Below are 12,677 nucleotides of genomic sequence, written 5' to 3'. Positions count from 1 at the left end.
TGGTACGTGAGAAATTTCTTTGCCCTGGCCGCTTTCAATACTGTATCCTTGGATCTAATATTTGCGAATTGCACTATGACATGCCGTGGCGTAGGTTTGTCCTGGTTGAGCTTGGATGGGGTCCTCTCTGCCTCTTGGACACGAATGCTTGTTTCCCTTGCTAGATTAGGGAAGTTTTCAGCTACAATTTGTTCAAATATCTCTTCTAGACCTCTGTTTTTCTCCACCCCTTCAGGGATGCCGATGATTCTGACATTGGATCGTTTCATAGAGTCAGTAATCTCCCGTAATCTACATTCGTGGGCGTGGATTTTTTTAAGACCAGCTTCTATTTTCGTTTTTTCTTCTACTAACCCATCCTCCAATTCGCTAACGCGTTCCTCTGCCTCGGTGACCCTGGCCGTCAGAGCCTCTAGTTTTGACTGCATTTGGCTCATAGAATTTTTAATTTCTGTCAGATTCGCTCTCATTTCTGCCCTTAGGGATTCTATATTCTCAGCAACGCTTTCTCTGATGCTTTTTTCAAGTTTACTCATCATCTTGACCATTGTTGCTCTGAATTCCATTTCTGATAATTGGGATACATCCATATGTATTAATTCTGTGGCCGAGGCCAATTCTGTGGCAGAGGCCACAGACTCATTATCTTTTCTTTGCTGGGGGGGACTTCTCCTTCTCGTCATTCTGATGAAGAGAGATTGCAGGGTTGTCCAGAGCCCAAGTGTTGACTGGGACCCAGGCCGTGCGCCCTTGTTTTATAGAGATCTTAGGGATGTGGGCTTCTTCCTTAAAGAGTTTATTTATTTATTTGAGAGAGAGAGAGACAGTCAGCAAGAAAGGGAACCCAAGCAGAGGAGTGGGAGAGGAAGAAGCAGGTTCCCGGTGGAGAAGCCCGATGAAGGACTCCTTACGGAGCGTTGTGATCACACCCTAATCCGAAGACAGGTGCTTGGTGACTGCGCCACTCAGGCGCTCCGGGTTGTGGGCTTCTTGATTTTTCAGCCTGCCTTCTGGGGGAGGGGCCTGCCTGCAGGTACTCAGAAAACCCTGTTTGGGTAGAGTCTCTGTGTCCCTTGCGAGGGGGGATGGGGATGGGCACCCTGTGAGCCGGTATTTCCGGGCTTTTGTTCTCTGGCGGCTTTCCCTGGCGGTTTGCTATGCCTCTTCTGAGAGAGCAGCAGCGGCTGAAATTCAGCCTCTGTCTCAGAACAGAGGGATCGCGGATCGTTCTCCACTGATGTTCTGGCCACTTTAACTCTGTTTCTGTTGGTGCTGCTCAACCCTGCAGCATCCCGGGCTGTGCGCCCCACACCCGGCGTCCCAGCCCTCACTTCCAGGGCCGGCACGTCTCTGTCCTTTGTGTTTCCAACCTCGCCAGTCACCAGCCGCCCCGCGCGGGCTGCTGGAGCTCCCGGTCTCCGTCTGGTGTCTCGCGGGTGCTGACCGCGAGTCCGCCTGCTCCCCCGTGCAGGTGGCCCTCCAGCCGCCAGCCACCAGCTGCCCCGTGCACGCTCCCGGAGCTCCCGGTCTCAGCCTCGATCCAGTGAGCACACCGGAGCTCCGGAGCTCCGTGAGATGCTTGGTGGCGCACGCTCCCGGCTCACGGACTCAGTCTGCTGTTTCCAGGGTGCGGGTCCGCCCGCTCCCTGGTGCAGGTGGCCCGCCAGCCGCCCCGCGCGTGCTCCCGGAGCTCCCGTTCTCAGTCTGCTGTCTCGCAGGTGCCGTCCCGAGTCCGCCTTTTCCCCCGTGTAGGTGGCCCGCCAGCCGCCAGCCGCCCCGCGCGCGCTCCCAGAGCTCCCGTTTTCAGTTTGCTGTCTCAAGCGTGCGGGTCCGCAGTCCGTCCACTCCCCCGTGCAGGTGGCTACCGCTTCCTGGCGCCCTGACACGGCGGCTCCCTCCCCCTTCTGTTTATCTTCCGATATCTGTGCGCGGTTTCACGGCTCCCTGCTTCGTACCTTGATACTCAGCGCTGGAGATGTTCATTTGTAGAGATCCAGATGTATCTTCCTGCGTCTCAGGCTGATTCCGTGGATGTTCCCTGGTCTGGTACCTATCCAGCTCAACTCAGGGGACCGGCTGTAAAAGGGGTCCCCTACTCCTCTGCCATCTTAACTCTCAAACACTCCCGAAAGAAAATCTTAACCAGGCTCCACACCCAGTTCAGGGCCTGATGCAGGGCTTGATCTCATGACCCTGAGATCACAAGTTGAGCTGAAATCAAGAGGTGGATGCTTAACGCACTGAGCCACCCAGGTGCCCCCAAAATTACTTTAATTAAACAAAGATAGACATCTGCAATATGGGAGCATTTTTAAAGCTAAAGAGAATTTGAGGTTATTTTTGGTTTGGGGTTAGTTTTTTTTTTTTTTTGACAGTAATAGGAAAAAGCCACTACCAGCCACTCTGTAAATTTTTAATACCCATTACAAAGAAGCTACCAAAGCTGCTAGAGGTAGAAAATTGATGCTTAATGTGGGGTATGTGATTTTTTAAGTCCAAATTTGAACCTCTTCCATTTCAGCTCCTTGCTTCTAGATAGTAGATTGTATCCAGTTCATACCACCTATTGATGTGGATAAGGAATAGGATATTTGCTCTGTTTCTGTATCATGAAACTCCTTGCCCTGCGTGATCCTATGCTGATCTTGGTCCTGTATGTCCTTGAATGTCTTACCCAGCTTCTCTCATGGTCATTTTGAGACATTTCTGGTTTTGTCTTTTGTGGATATAAATCACCAAATTCTGTGCACACCTATTTTGGAACACAATGCCTAATACTTACTTCATCTCAAAATAAGCTTATTTTATTTTATGTAAAAATCATTCTAACAGAATGAGTATTTGTCTCCATTTTGGAAGTGAGAAAACTGAGACTCAGATTTAATGACTTGTCCAAGGAGAGTTAGTATTTTTACCGAAGTCTCTTTACTTTCAAAAGCTGTGGTTTTTCACTGCACTGAGATGCCTCCCTAAAGACAGAAAAATATTCCATATAGAGAAAATTATTGTTTCCAGGGCTCTAACCACTTTATGAGAAATTTCTCGTTAGTCCTCGTAACACCTAACCTAGCAAGAATTCTAACCATTTAACAGCTAGAAAAAGTAAGACTCAGAGATGGTACTATTATTGTCATGTTAGCAAGAGAAATCATTGTAATATGCAAAAGATGCAGATAAACCACCTTTTAAAAGTATGCTCTTGGGGTGCTTGGGAGTCTCAACAGATTTAGCATCCAACTCTTGGTTTCAGCTCAGGTCATGAGCTTGGGGTCCTGGGATCAAACCCCGTGTGGGACTCCATGCCAAGGGTGGAGTCTGCTTGGGATTCTTTCTCTCCCTCTGCCCCTCCTCTCTCTCTCTCAAATTAAATAAATATTTTAAAAAGTAAAATGTATGCTCTTTAAACATTTCAGTAATTGATTATTAATACTCTGATTTGGAAAAAGTATTCACTAAACTCATTAGTTTTTGTGGTCTAAACACCTATAATGATAATCCTCTAAAAAGATTTTTATTTGTCTCTTTGGTATTACTAAGCACACTTCCTTTCTAATACCTCAGAATTGCACTGAAGAGTGTAATTAATAGAATGAAGAAAATGCACTCAATAATTCAAAATTTATTGATACTATTTCATTTGAAATGGTGGCATTGACTATAACCTTGATTATCTTTTTTTTTAATTTTAGTTGAGCAGTTAAAAACAGAAGACGTGGTTGTTATTCCACTTTTAAACATTTTGGTGAAATATAGCAGTTCAGATAATTGAAACACAGCACTTCATTACAGTGAGATGAGTTTTTCTGGTTTAACTCCTTTCCCTCTTATGCTGTAGAGTTAATAGAACTGAACTGTTAAATGAGTATGCTTAAAGTGTTCACACTGACCCACCGTCCCACTTAAATAACACAGAAGGTTTGGCCCCTGCTCATAACCCTCATGCACTTCACCCTCTCACCTCAGTCAGTCACACCTGACTAATTGGCTGAAAACTGTGATCAGTTTACCCATGCAGAGAGCCATTGGTACCTCTGATTCTAACTTCTGCAGCAAGTATTGTTTCAGAGGCAGAACTGCCAGCAAGTCATTGCATGTGGCTTACACATAAAGCAGTTGTGAAAATGTCGGTTGATTATTTTGCATCCCTTATTTTCACTTATCTTTCTTCTTTTTTTTAAAGACTTTATTTATTCATTTGAGATAGTGAGAGAGCATGAGGGGGAGGGGCAAAGAGAGAGGGAGAAGCAGACTCCCCACTGAGCCAGGGGCCCAATGTGGGGCCTGACATGGGGCTTGATCCCAGGACCCGAAGATCATGACCTGAGCCAAAGGCAGACGCTTAGCCATCTGAACCACCCAGGCGCCCCTATCTTTCTTCTTACAGGATGTTAATGCTGTGTGCTTTCACTAGTACTCAAGTATATTCTCCATGCGTGCTTAGTTTGTCTTTATCAGGCAACATAGGCTTTACTGGGAATAAGTCTGGGGATGGGATAGTACTCCCAGGTGTCATGAAGTTATAGCCTCAATGAGAGACTGGAATGTAAGGCAACAGTGGAAGATGTGGGTTATAAGCCAAAAATTCATAAGGCTACAATTAGTAGAAACTATTTACAGAATGTTAAACAAATAGCAGTTAGCTTTTCTTATAAAATAAGAAGCCTGGAGATAGGCAATTCTTAGTTTAGCATTGCATTCATGGTTTACCCCAAAGATACAGACGTAGTAAAGAGAAGGGCCATATGCACCCCAATGTTCATAGCTGCATTGTCCACAATAGCCAAATCATGGAAGGAGCCGAGATGCCCTTCAACAGATGACTGGATTAAGAAGCTGTGGTCCATATATACAATGGAATATTACTCAGCTATCAGAAAGAACGAATTCTCAACATTTGCTGCAACATGGACGGCACTGGAGGAGATAATGCTAAGTGAAATAAGTCAAGCAGAGAAAGACAATTATCATATTTTTCTCATCTATGGATCATAAGAACTAGGAAGATCGGTAGGGGAAGAAAGGGATAAAGAAAGGGGGGATAATCAGAAGGGGGAATGAAGCATGAGAGATTATGGACTATGAGAAACAAACTGAGGACTTCAGAGGGGAGAGGGGTGGGGGAATGGGATAGACTGGTGATGGGTGGTAAGGAGGGCACGTATTGCATGGTACACTGGGTGTTATATGCAACTAATGGAGCATCGAACTTCACATCGGAATCCGGGGATGTACTCTATGGTGAATAACATAATATAATAAAAATATTATTACGAAAAGAAAAAAGAAAAAAAGAAAAAGTTGGTCACTTCTTTAATGAACCTACATCCCATTCAGAATTAAGTCTAAATTCATGAACATCTCATACCATGTTCAGTCTTCTCCCATAACTGGTCTCCATCTGTTTTCAGTCGTATACCTTCTACTCCCAAGTGTACACACTAACACTTGAGCCATAGCAAACTACTTAAAGGACCAGATTTTCTCAGGTCCCTGTTCTTTTATTCATGTTCACTCTACTTGTAACACACTCTTCTTTCCCCATCCTTGATGAGCTTTCTCTTCTTTCAACTTAGCCATCATCTTTTCAAGGAAAAGGCTTCCTTGGCCTTATCGCAGTCATTGTAACCTACATTTACCTTAATTCTAGCCTTTAGTATGGTGTATTATAATTGATTTCTTACATGTCTGTCTTTTCCACTAAACTGAGCAAATCAAGAACACAGACTTTTCCTCATTTGTCTTTGTATTTCAAGTGTCTACCACAATGTTGGCATGTAGTAGGATCACAATAAATGTTGGATGGATAAATGATCACTTTATGAGCCTGAGTTTGATTTTCCCTGCCAAGAAATAGGACCACCTTGTTCATAAGGCTTAGCATCTTTTATGTCGTATAGTTTCATATATAGCATTCCTTACTCCTTCTCTGTAAGCTGAAGTCAGGGTATGGAAGTTGCTTCTAAAGCTAGATCAACAGCTGGCAGCACAGCTGCTGTGGCATCTGGGGGATACACTACTTGTTCATAAGGAAGAATATTTTTTCTTGGTGCCTAGAAGGTATGGGTTGTTTCCTTTTTTTAAGATTTTATTTATTTGTTTGAGAGAGAGAGAGAGAGCATTAGCAGGGGGAGGGAGAGGTGGAGAGGGAGAGGATGAGAAGCAGTCTCTCCACTGAGTGGGGAGCCCACACGGGGTTCAATCCCAGGACCCTGATAATCATGATTTGAGCTGAAGTCAGACGCTTAACCAACTGAGCTACCCGGGTATCCTGGTATGGGTTGTTTCTACCCTAATCCATAAAAGGGAAAAAATTCAACTTGTTAATAGAAAAATAAAGCATGATCTCAGGTATTCAAAGTGTAATGATTTTAGAAAGCCCTCGCTAAAGAGTTAACACATAATTTTTTTAATAGAGGTATGTTCTGGATTGGATCCAGGAATAGAAAAAGAACTTTAAATGGAAAAAAAAACCCTTTTGAAACATGAATTAAGTCCAAAGTCAGTGTTGGTATCTTAGTTTTGACAAATGTTATATCATATTGTAAGATGTTAACAATAGAGGAAACTGAATGAGTATGTGGGAAATCTGTACTATCTTTGCATTTTTTTCTGTGAATCTTAAAGTATTCCAATAAAAGAAACATTTAAAAAAATAGGGAGGGTTTGCATAATAGTATGGATATACTTAATGCAACTGAACTGTACAGTTAAAAATGGTTAAAATGGTAAATTTTATGTTATGAATATTTTGACACAATAAAAAATAGGGAAAGGACTCGTTATGAGATAAAAAAGGAGAGGGATAAAAAGGGAAAGGAGATATCACTATTTAAACATTCTTTTCACTTCTACAACATTCCAGGCACTGTGCTAGATATAAAAAGGTGTCCTCTGCTGTTACTGATGAGTCCACCAAGGTTGCATGAGTTTAGGTAACTCATATCTGGACCCTGCTTTAATCTATACTTTTAAGAGAGAGGCCCTGGGGTATATACTTTTTAATGAGTGATTCAGATGAGTCCAGTGATCAGCCAAGCTTGAGAACCACCTCTCTAAGGCTTTTATATCCACTGCCTTAAGAGACTATTTCTCTTATCTTGAAGATGAAAGCTGGCAGCGTAGGATCTTGTTTAATGTGGACCATGAGAACTAGAAAGACTCTTACAGCCCAAGGCCAAAGCCTTGACTACTGCAGTGAAGCTAGCAGAGCAGGGTAGAAGGAAAAATATCATAGGACTGGAGCAAATGTACTCCATGTTAAGGTCCGACTCAAGAAGGTAATTTCCCCTGCAAGTTCTTGGTTGTATATTACAGACTGAACTCGGCTCCATGATATCAGTTGGAATTATTTGGCCACTTCTTGTCTTCTCTCTCCATAGATGTTATTGACTGCAGAGACCTCTGGTCATCAGGGAATTTTCAGATAGAGTAAGAAGGCAATTAGAGGCTGGCAGGGTGAATGAATTAAGGCAGTGTACTCAGAAGTTCAGAAACTAAGCAAACAAACACTTAAGGAAACACACAACTGTGCTTCCTATTTCACTGAAGAGGTGGAAGCAATTAGAAGAGACTTTGCCAGCCTTCTAGTACTGCACCTCCTCACCTACTTGTATCTGTCTCCCCCGCTGTGACTGGCCATGAACCGTGCTCCCACCTAAAGACCAGTCCACTCACTTCTTGGATCAGACCCGGAACTCCCTCGCTTTCTAACATGATGATGTTACCCCCACCAATCCTATACACTCCCTCCCACATCATGCCTTTTCCTACCAGGTATTTCACTTCAGAAGATAACTGTGCTGTTACTTCCCCCACCCCACCCCCAAAAATCTAACTAAACAAAACAAAATCACCAAAACTGAAAATTAGCTGTCTTGACCTCTTGATCACTCTTTCCCCTTAGCCAGTTGCTACCATATTTCTCTGCCCTGCTTCAAAGCAACGCTCTTGAAGATAGTTGTCGATATAGCTTGTCTTAAATTCCTCTTCTTAAAATCCAGGCCTTTGCTTCTTCCTCTCCATGAATAGTTCTCTTGGTGAAGGTTACCAATGACCTCTGCATTGTTTGATCCAATGGCCAGTCCTCATTTCTCAGCTCACTGGGCTTAGCAGCATTTCACATAGCTGATTCCTCCTTCCTCTCAGAAATATTTGCTTTACTCAGTTTCCAGGGCCATGTCTTCCTAATCCGTCACTGGTTGTTCCTTCTCATTCTCCTGATTCCTCCACACCCTACCATCTTCTAAATTTTGGAAGGTGCCAGGCTCAGTTTTGGACCTCTTTTGTTATTTATACTCATTCCATTGGAGAGCTCTTTCAATGCCTTCATTTTAAATTTTATCTATTTGCTAGTGTTTCCCGGATTTATATTGCCAGCCTGGAGCTCTCCCCCGAACTCCATATTAATATATCCAACTGTCTTCTTGACATCTTCACATAGATATCTAATATGTCCAACTGAACTGCTAATCTTCTCCTGTAAGCAAGCTCCTCCTGCAGTTTTCTCCATCTCAGTTAATTTCTAGTTTCTCAGGCCAAAAACCTATAGTGATTTTTGAATACACTCTCTCATACCCCACATACTGTCTTTTGCAAGTCTTTCTGACAAGTCTTACCCTCTCCAATCTAACATTCACTGTTTGAAATACTGGAAAATGTAAATTTCAGTACAGTATTTTGGTGTTTAAAATAATGTCAGAATTCTTTAGCATTACGTTCAGTGGTCTACATGACTTGCCCTTTTCCTACCTCTCACTTTACTTTTCTGGTACTCCCAAAATCCTGTGCTCCAGCCCTACTGCCGTGCTTGCAATTACCTTAAACCACCAGCTATTTCAGGACATACATTTTTCATACTTTCGCTTCGNTCCCAAAATCCTGTGCTCCAGCCCTACTGCCGTGCTTGCAATTACCTTAAACCACCAGCTATTTCAGGACATTATACATTTTTCATACTTTCGCTTCGTCTGAAATATCCTCCTGCCTACTCCAGAATGATTATTTCCTGAGTCCCTGAATGTGTAATTGGAATAGACTTACCTGCTCATTGGCAGAACCCTCACATTTGTTCCTCACCCTTTGAGGTAAGAACCTCAGACTGAGGGCCTTATTTTGCACTAAAGGAGGTACAGCAGTGGACACATAATTATGAGATCTAGTAGTCCTATCACATAGCACATGAGTGACATGCTGCCAGTCTGAGAGTGAGGAAATAGACAGCTGAGGTCTCAGCTCAGAGGTGATCCTCTGCTGGGATAAGGCATCATCTCCAAGGGCACAGAATGCCCTCTAAATTAAGCACCGGTGTCTTAGTCTATTCCACAGACTAGGCAGCTTATAAACAACAGAATTTTATTTCTCACAGTTCTGGATGCTAGTAGGTCCAAGGTCAAGGCACCAGCATGGTCACATTCTGGTGAGAGCTCTATTCTGGTTCATAGCCATTGCTTTCTAGACATGTTATGGTGGAAGGGGCTTTCGATATCTCTGGAGTCTCTTTTACAAGAGCACTGATACCATTCATGGAAGCATCACCCTCATGACCTAAGCACCTCCTAAAGGCCCCACCTGATACCATCATCTTTGGGCATTAGGATTTCAACATATCAATTTTGGAGGAACACAAACATTTGGATCACAACAGCCAGTACCTTGTGCTATGTTCCCAGTAGTTAGAATGCGTGAGTCCAGGAAATAAAGGGTATAAGTTGGAGTGGCCTCTCACCATCACTCCCAGTGACCTACTTTCAGGATTTATCCTTCCTGTCCCCAGAGCTCTGGATCCTGCTGGTTCAGGAGTCTTGGTTCCCAGAGGGGAGTGCTTCCTCCAGGGCACATAGCAAGCCTCTCATCTAACATTAATGGTAGCAGGCACAGAAGGGAGTCACAAAATGGCAAGAATCACTGACTCTGATCATCAGGAGACAATGGGGCTGAGAATATGTTTGGCACTCAGGTGATCCATTTGCATTTCTCTTGCTATTTACTTGCCCAGTTTTGACAATGAATGAACAGGTGAAGCAGCCCTGAAAAGCCTTATAACTGGGGTCTCAGGCTGATCAAGGATGATGGTTTGGGCCACCCCATTAGGTAATCTAATGACTTGGAGAGCTGATAGTTGAGGGCAAGTTTTATCTAGAATGGCTAGTATAAGAGGGAGATGAATGAGAATTAGATGGGACCTGGAGCCCAGCTTCCGCATGGGGGCAGTGGTTTATTCTGGTAACTTTTCTCTTAGATGCTTCCCTCAGGAAAAGCCCATGAAATTCCTAAAGGATCTGCTTTCAGAAGTAGCATGAAACACATAAATCTAAGTGAAACAAAGGGTGGGCGGTAATGGATACTGTGTTGTATTGTCCAATTCCCTTTCTCCCCAAAACCTACAAAACTGAAATACTCATCACCTCAGCTCTTGAGAGTATATAGGTGGCTAGCAGTTCTCAGCTGAGTTCCTCTCCAGGGGTTCAGGGTTTATCTTCTCTGAGTGGCTGGGGGAAGAAGGACCCTGTATCCAATAACTGGCTGATGCAGGGATACATAAACTCACACTTCTTACCTCAGTCTGAAAAAAAAACTTTTAAGGGCCATTCCATCCCCAGTGCTCCTCATGAGATGAGCTGAGGCTTTTGCTGTGACTGTATCACAGACTAACTCCTTCCTCTTCCTAATACAGCTTCATTTACTCCCCTCCAGGTGTAGCTTCTGAGAGCATTCCCAACAAATTTGGTGCATGCTAATTTCTGTCTCTGAATCTGCTTCCCAGGGAACCCAACACATGTCGGTGCCTCTTCTATCCTCTTTCAGTTTAGGACCCCACTATATATAACATTTGCACAATTTTATGTAGGTCTTCTCCCATTTAGACCTTATGCCCTTTGTAAGCAGGGAGCATCTGCTTGTTTGATGTGTCGTCACCACCTGGCAGAATGTTTATCAAATAAAAAATGTGCCCCCGTGACACCACCAAATGATTTTGCCCTGGGATATTGAATTTCAGTCCAGAAAGGCATGTAAGTGAATAGGATGTTTAATAGGAGTTAGTATGAGGAGTAGCATCATTTGTGTATATGATTTTTGTTGTTTGCTCCATTTGAAGGATTTCTTTAGAAATATTTATTTTTTATTTAAATTCAGTTAGTCAATGTATAGTACATCATTAGTTTTTGATATAATGTTCAATGATTCATTAGCTGTGTATAACACCCAGTGCTCATCACATCACAAAATTGTTCTAGCTGATTCTAAATCTGTAAGTAAAGTAGAAGGCTTGGGTGCCATGACATGAATAGGATTTTCCCAAATTCCTGTGTTATCTCAACAAATTTTCAATTTTCTTCTGAAGATTTTTACTTTGACTAGTCAGCCACATGAATAAATTTGGGAATTTTGTGATGGGAAAATGTAATTATTGCTGTTGATTTCTCAAGATTATTGAGATATTTTATGAAATTTTAAAAATTTTATCTAATGAAATTTGTGGATAATTTAATTGAACTCTTACAAATAAATTTGTTTTAACCTTTAATTTTTTTAAAATTTGGTAAATCTTCGTATGTATCTAAAAAAGAGTAATCTTAAACTCATTGGCAAAAGCCATGACTTTTTTTTAGGGTAGGTAAAAAATTATTCATTTACCATTCATTTCGTTTTTTTTTTCCGTTGAGGCATTTTATTTGCATTTATGTATTACATCTCTAGAAAAGAATCCCAGCATTTTCCCTCCTGTGTCTTTTCATCTTGCTTCTTCATGGTCCTTGATGCCAGCTGAAGTTGTCAGTATAATGAAACCAAACCGGTGGGACAAGAGCAGATTATTCCACCATTCTTCTAGATCTTTGAGTTGTACATCAAATCTGGGGCTGATCACTCCACATTTGTTTAGCCTGCCTGTAAGGTTCACAGTGGTTTTCCCAGGTCTGTGATCATCAATGATTTCAAATTCACCAATGCAACCATGCTTCATCATCACAGAAACTGGATGAAAACTTCAGAGAATGACCTAATAAGAACCTGGCATTTGCCTCTCTTTTCAGCATTTTTAATGCTCTTGAGAGCATCTGCTAGGACATTCGTGCACACCTTTATGGTGGCCTGAAAGATGGTGACAAGAGCATTCATTTTGTTTTTAAGCAGACTGTTTTGCACACCGTACTTCCACTTTTCAAGTGTGTTATACACCAATTTATTCTTCAAATAATAGTGAAAACAGTTTCCTTAGATTTTTCTAATGTTTTATTTCTCTTTAATAGAGAATATTTGCATGGTTAATATACTTTGGCATTTATGTTGGGTATTAAGGAGGCATATATTGCAGGGAGCACTGGGTGTTGTTATATGCAAACAATGAATCATGGAACACTTCATCAAAAACTAAGGATGTACTGTATGGTGACGAACATAACATAATAAAAAATTTTTAAAAATGTATCCAGATTCTCAATTCTACTTTTAGTTTGTGATATTGTGCTGCCCGAGACACTGTTAATATAGTTCCTTTAATGACACAGAATTTCTTTGTGGGCAGATCTTTCATGTGGGAACTTCTGTTCTGTTGGCATCATATTTGATACTGTAACAGCAACTCCATAACAAAAAGTTCAGATTGATGCCATGAGAACAATGCCATACATTGATTTAATGTGTCACTGTTACACTGGTTGATTTGGTATTGTGTAAAC

General features: G+C 42.2%; 1 pseudogene; it reads right to left on the bottom strand.

The window, feature by feature from the left end:
• Nucleotides 1-11,668: 11,668 nt before the first annotated feature.
• LOC109489635 lies at nt 11,669-12,117 on the bottom strand (annotated as a pseudogene).
• Between the last annotated feature and the right edge of the window lie 560 nt (nt 12,118-12,677).

Source organism: Ailuropoda melanoleuca, chromosome X (assembly GCF_002007445.2).
Source record: "Ailuropoda melanoleuca isolate Jingjing chromosome X, ASM200744v2, whole genome shotgun sequence".
In the NCBI taxonomy this organism is placed as follows: Eukaryota; Metazoa; Chordata; class Mammalia; order Carnivora; family Ursidae; genus Ailuropoda; species Ailuropoda melanoleuca.
Note: the sequence above shows the minus strand (reverse complement) of the source record. Positions and strands in the feature narration are given on the sequence as shown.